This window comes from Cryptomeria japonica, chromosome 5 (assembly GCF_030272615.1).
Source record: "Cryptomeria japonica chromosome 5, Sugi_1.0, whole genome shotgun sequence".
NCBI lineage: Eukaryota > Viridiplantae > Streptophyta > Pinopsida > Cupressales > Cupressaceae > Cryptomeria > Cryptomeria japonica.
In genome coordinates, this window is record NC_081409.1 from 761,553,755 (window position 1) to 761,561,251 (window position 7,497).

The following is a 7,497-nucleotide window of genomic DNA, read 5'->3' on the forward strand; positions in this document are numbered from 1 at the left end:
TTATCTTCATTTTCATAATCTTGAACCTCCATAAGACATCCATAATAGTGCAAAAAGTTGCTGAGAGCTACACTCATGTAGAACTTGGAGAGGAGAGGAACAAGGGAGGAGAAACTATGAGCATGTTGGAGGGCATCTTAGATTGTTTTGTTTCATTCCTTCATTTTTGTGTGCTTTCCATTATCTTCTTGATATCTCTCTTGATATGCATGCTTAGGATTGTAGTTTAATTTCTATTTCGTTTATGATTGATACTAACAAGATTAACATTTGAATCTTGTGTTTCAAACATCCTTTTAGCAACGCATCATTTGTTGAACCCGACGTGAATTGAACACACAACCTTCTGATCTCCAACTAACCTCTTTCTTGTGATTTTCTAAAATTTCCATACATAGGTCACGGTTTAGTGCTATTGACAGCAAGAGATTTAGTGCTTTTGTCTAAGATTTAGCACTTATGCTAGAGAATTAGCGCTTTTGTTTGGGTTATAGCTCGATTGTTCATGAAATAGCACTATTGTAACTCTTTTAGTGCTTTTACGCTCTCTATCTAACAAAATTTTCATTTTGTTTGACAGTTTTTATTAGTACTTTTGTACATCTTGTAGCTCTTTTGTTGCTCTTTTAGCGCTTTTGTCAATCTTTCAGTGCGTTTGTAGTAAAGTAGCCCTAATGTGTTTACACAGAGTAGCATTTTTGTAACAGAGAGTTGGAAAAAAATATTATGTATCCAAGAAATCAAAATTTTAGGCTTGTAGAAGCCCACCAGAACCTTCATTTCACTAACTAATTTGCTTTTCATGTGCAGGTTTGGCCAACCTTTTGTTTTGTAGGATTTAAGGAGTTAAAAATTAGGGATTTTCATTTCTTTTGCTTTCTAGCTTTATTTTTAAGGTTAGATTTTAAAAAAGAATTCACTTTCCTTTTTGGCTTAAAACAAACTTCCCTTTTCTCTTTGAGACTAAAATCAGCAAAAAATTTAATTTGGGCTTAAAAAGAATTTCATTTTGCCAAGTTAAAAAGAACCACAAAATCAAACAAACAACTTTGTTTCCTTGCAAGTTAGGGGCAAATATTTCATTTCTTGCAAGGATAAAATACACAATCAATTTTTCATTTTGCAAGTTCAAAAGAACAAACAATTCATCCATTTTGGTTTACAAAATGATTTCCCTTAAGCAAACGTGCTTCAATTTGGTTTACCAGGATTTTCATTTTCCTAGTTTGACAACATATTGCTTTGACGAGTTAAAAAGAACACCGTGGTTGTTGGAGAAAATCTCCAAATAGCATCTAGATCACATTGCAGTAAATCAATTAAAAAGAATAAGTGTTTTCAATGTTCAGCACACTTGTGCAAAATTTTGTAGAGTTGTTCCATTTCTAACACACACTATCCTCTCCCCTAGCTCTTGTACTTCCTAGGTGCAAGAGAAAAGTGTTAGTAATGCTAAAAAAAATAATTTAACAGAGGCCTACAAAGAGACACATCACTCTTGGGAACGACCTTGCCCGATAAATCCTTCGAGCTTCTATAGAAATTAGGTGAGAGCGAAAGTTATAGCCTTGGGTGTAGTTGTTCCTATAGTGTAACTTTTTGAAAGGACATATGGGCCCCACCACAAGTTCCAAGGTTCTTAAGTGAGTCACTGCAGAATGAACTTACATCCAAAAACATTGAACATTACTAGACACCTTTTTATTATAGAAGCCCACCCATTCTATTGATTGAGGATATTTGTGAAAAGTTCAATGCACGAGCATAGATGGTTTTTCTCCCAAGATACACTCACCATACATATTTTCTTGAGTAGAAACAAGGCTTTTTGAAAGGCTACTTGTAGCTTGATAAAAGTGGTGACTCCCCCATCATAGGGATCATCTATCTATTATGCTTGCGCAAGACTTAGTATATCACATCCTTACCTGCCACGACAAGATTCATAATGTATGTAGTACCAAAGTCGAATAAATATCAAGATGTGGGCTAAAAATATCACAACAGGCCAATGACCTTAGGGATAAACAGTTTTTGATTTGTCTTCATCTTGTGTCAAACCAGTAACAATTTGAGCCGAATTCAGGCTTTGGAAACATTAAAATACATTTAGTCAAAGGGTCAAAGTTCATGATTGGGTTGATCTACACCCACACCTATTTTTTCCTTTCATTGAAAAAGGGCAACATTATTGTGCTTGTACGCTTGTTGTGTTTTCTTGTCACATAATTTCAAAAAAATTCAAACCAAGTATTCATCCAACAAATGCACATCAAACATTGACAAACAAAACTAGCTCAACAAGTGAAACAAAATATCAGTTTGTATGACCATCACTCACATCATGAGAAAACAAACTCTTCATCAAAAGACCAAATTGAAGAAGAAGCAACTTTGTTCACGAGCTCTTATCAAAAGAAAGAAGTTTTTCTATATCAATTGACAAATTTTTCTCTCACATAGGGTATTCTTACATCATATACATTTGTACCTTCAAGGTAAATCCAACAAATTTGATGAAGAGCCTTTGAGAAATAGAGATTTTACACAGTATAGAGCTTTTAATTATCACAAAAAAAAGTGGGCAAGATCAACCATACTTTCTTTCCTTAAATCTTTATTACCTACAACAAAGCTCTAGGGGAACCACCAACACCTAAAAGAGAGGAAGAAATATAAACCCCCTTTATCACAAAAAGGTTCTATTGAGACATACATCCTACCCATTTCTACTTTCACATTCAACACATCACAATCCATCTAACTCCCAAAACACAAAAAAAAATCTTGTCCTTAGTACTTTTTAGATATTGCTAGATCAAAACAACAAATCACTTTTTAGAGTGTCTCTACATCTAGGATCAATCATCCTAAGAGTCATTTATATGTAGGTTAAAACTAGTTTATGAGTGCATCCTCTCATTGCTAGGTAGCTTGGTTTGTAGCATATCTCAAACCTTGCTATACCTTATCACATCAAAAATTGTTGAAAACACACAAGAGCAATTCACAAAGAACTCTGTGGACATCCAACCTTCAGTGTTAGATATTTATCATCCAACATTTACATTTCATAAAACTTGTCTTCCATCAAACATTTCATTAACACTTCATAAATCATTTTCACAAACATAAAAATCATGGCTCACACAAGATCAATGAGAAGCCGACAACCAAAAATTGAAGAGGAGGAAGAAAACCTCAAAGATTCTCATGAGGCCATTGGAGGAGGCACTAATTCAAAGGATCCAAACACTCCAACTATTGACAATATAGAAAGAGCACAACATAACCCCAAATTCAATAGGCTCTTTGATGAGATCCTTAGAAACAATGCAGATGCTCATTTCTTAAAACTTGCTCAAGAGGGTGCCAAACTACACTCTAACTTCGATACAACACAAATACGACAAGCATTTGAGCAACATAGCCATCATGATGGTGGAAGAGGAAGAGACTACTTCCATTAGGACCCTAATAAAGGGAATCCTCCTCAACGGTTCATTCATCCATTCCTTATCTTTCTATAAATAGGGGCAACCAAACACATCTTTCTTCTAATCTAAAAAGATCCAAAAATTTAAATATCCACAAACTAAAAAATCAGAAAAATCGTCAAAATCAAATAAAAATTAAAAATCAAAGCACTAACGCATTTCTCATCCATCAATTCAATAACAAGAAGACTCTCAAAATTTGTGATCAAACTAATCCCATGTCTTCTTAATGAATTCATTACTCAAAATCAACATCCACATCAACATGTCTTATACAAGGATAATTACACTCGAAACCAGATAGATCGGTCTTATATGGGGTACTCACTCTTTGAAACCAAACATTCCTATCAATCACCGAGTCTTGATAATCAATCCATCTATTTACATCAACATCAACATGTCCTATACAGGGATAGGTACACTCAAAACCAGATAGATCGGTCTCATATGGGGTACTCACTCTTTGAAACTAGACATTTTTTTTATCAATCATCGAACAAAACAAAACAATGACATAGATCGGTATGACTAGTGGATTTTTTTCTAGTTAGCCTTATCTTTATCAGTATGACATTCTTACATCTCATATCAAACATCTTATTTTCAATAAACATCTCATCATCATCATCATCATCTAGTCACATTCATCTTGCATCCATCACATGCATATCTATCACATCATCATGGAATCTTTCTTCACTTTCATATTTTCATCATTCTTCCAAATATTGTCTATCATGTCTTATACAGGAGGTGTGATTCCTGAAACTAGACTTGATCCCAGTCTTATCAATTCTATCCATCCTTTCATCTGATCCATTATATCATGTCTTATACAAGATTTATCTTTCCTGAAACCAGACATTTGATCAAGTCTTATACATGATATATCATTCTTGAAACCAGATGCTTTGATCATCTTTTTCTTATACAGGATGTATCTTTCCTAAAACCAGACGTTTGATCAAGTCTTATACATGATATATCGTTCCTGAAACTAGATGCTATGATCATCTTTGTCTTATACAGGATGGGTCATTCCTGAAACCAGACTCGATCCCAATCTTATTAATTCTATCCATCCTTTTCATCTTATCCATTATACCATGTCTTATACAGGATATATCTTTCCTAAAATGAGACATTTTGATCAAGTCTTATATAGGATGTATCTTTCGTAAAACTAGATGCTTTGATCATCTTTGTCTTATATATGCAGTATCATTCCTGAAACAAAACTTAATATCAACCTAATCAGTCTTGTCAAACCCATGCATGTCATCAACTATTCACTCTTCTATCTTTCAAATAGCTTTCTTCTTCTTTCGAGAGATCATTCATGTCTTTAGTGCATGAACGATATCTCGAGGGAGGCATTATCATATCAAATCTCTGTATCAATTTCATATTAGTCTCACAACATCAATCTCATATCAACTGTTCATATCAAATCAATTCTTCATATTTGCAGCACCCACAATCCCATCAGTAACATCAACTGCACCAAAAAAATTGATAATCCCATCAATAATTCATACAACATCAAAAGCACTAATGATCCCACCTAAAGTACCAACAACACCAATAAACCCACCAACAGAACCAATAATCCTACCTGTAGCACCAATAATCCCAACAACAGAACCGATCACACCATTAGCAGTATCAATACCCCCAGTAGCATCAATGGTACCCACAGTACCAACAATTCTACCTATAGAAGTACATAAGTCGGTCACTAATGCTATATTCCACTCAAAAGACATCCCAACCTGGTACAATAATCGGATGCTCAAAAGGGATTCAGAGACCAACTCACATGAGTGGGAATTTGATTCAGTACTTCTCAATACTTTAGACGAGGAAGACACATCACCCCCTCCTCCTCGCAAAGATATACTTGTTTATGGAGAGGCATGGACTAAAATATTTTGGGTTCCTGAGCTAGAAGCACCTTCCATAGACCCTACATCAAATCCTACACCTGAACCTAACAGGGAGAGTACCATAGAGAAACTTCATGCCATTGTATTAACCATCACTAATGATTCCCATGAACTTAACTTGATTGATGAGGTAATGCTCATTATCCATCCTAAACTCATCAAATGGAATCAACTAAATCCCCCATGCCTTGACCACTTCCAAAATGATGAGGCAATCATAGACTTTTTAGAATTATGGGATAACATACCAAACAGAAATCACAAAACTAGATTTTCCATCGAACTTAAGAACACAACGTACTTTGGAGCAGATGCCAAACCTTTCAGCTACAAAAATATCATAATAAAACATGGATCTTCTAGTGAAAACCACACAGTGGCACTTGTTGATCCAAAAAAAAGTCAAAACAAAGAGTGTATCCAAAGGTGAAAACCTCTCTGAGGTGCTTGAGGATGAAAGGTTTGACATCCTCCCCTTTAGTAAAAATCAGGTGAGATTGACTATCTTAATAGAGGAAACAAAATAATTCAATGTGGGGACCACTGAGAATCCTCACCAAATACATTTGGCATCTCTCTTAACTCCAGAGGAACAACCAAATTTTGTCGAATTGTTCTAGAAGTGTCAAATCAACTTTGCATGGTCCTATGTAGACATGCCCAACCTCAATCCAGATTTGGTCATGCATCACCTCACTGTAGCAGAAGGAGCTAAACCTATCAAACAAAACCTTTGAAAGATGCACCCCAGATTGTTTTCCTAGTCAAAGAAGAACTTAAGAAGCTCTTGGATGTTGGTTTCATCAGACAAATTGATTATGTAGAGTGGATCTCCAATATAGTACCTATGGGTAAACCTAAAGGGGGAATCTATACCTATACAGATTTCAAAGATTTAAACAAGGCATGTCTTAAGGATGACTTCCCCCTCCCAAAAATCAACAATATTGTGGACCTAACAATAAGACATGCCATGCTTTCTCTTATAGATGGATTTTTAGGGTACAACCAAATTGAGATTGCTCTATAGGATCAGCATAAACTTGCTTTCACATGCCCATAAGGAACATACTGTTGGAATGTGATGCCTTTTTGTCTGAAGAATGTAGGGGCAACATATCAAAGAGTTATAACCACCATCTTTCACAATAAGATGCACACCATAATGAAAGAATATGTGGATGATTTATTGGCTAAATAATTTCATACATTATCATCTTTCAGACATTCTATGAACCACCATCCATCATCTTACAAACATTCTATGAACGACCATCCATCATCTTTCAGACATTCTATCCCAATGCATACGAGTTCATTTCTCATGGAAGTGACTAACTCTACGAGTTGATTTATTAATTTCATGAAGTCCTCATAAGCCTGTTTTATAAGAGAATTTGTCCATTCAATACTCCTCTGGCACACATACAAAATACTATCATCCAAACCTACCACAGGTTTTTTAGTAAGAAACTTCATTACCCTATAATTCTGCACTTCTCGTACCATAGATAGTTTGTGTATATGTTAGAATGTTCAAATCATAAAAAATTAAATTCTCGTACCTTAGATGCCACAACCAACTTGTATCCTCATATGTCATATTGGCAATATGGTTTTTGTATTCAACAAACCTTAATGGGAACATCGTACTATTTATCAAAGGTACAACAATAACCACCATATTGCCATATATCTTATCAGAGATTGTACATTTTTTATTTTGAAAAAAAACTTTACAATTCTTCTCGCACAATCATCCAACACTTAACAAATTATTCTTTGACTAGTTTATAAATTTCTTTAAAAGTCTTCATACGTTCTTTTGTATGGACTTTTATAGCTTCTTTTGCAACAACTTCCAATTGTTTTTTATCACCAAATTGGATTATAGATTTCACACTTTCATCCATTGCAGAAAACAACCTCTCATTTCTTGACATATGATTAGACAATCAGAATCTAAATAGAAAACATCTTTACTAGTATTTTCAGCTTTGGCATAAGATAAAAATAAATGATTTGGATGATTCTCATCACCTTCTTGAGCA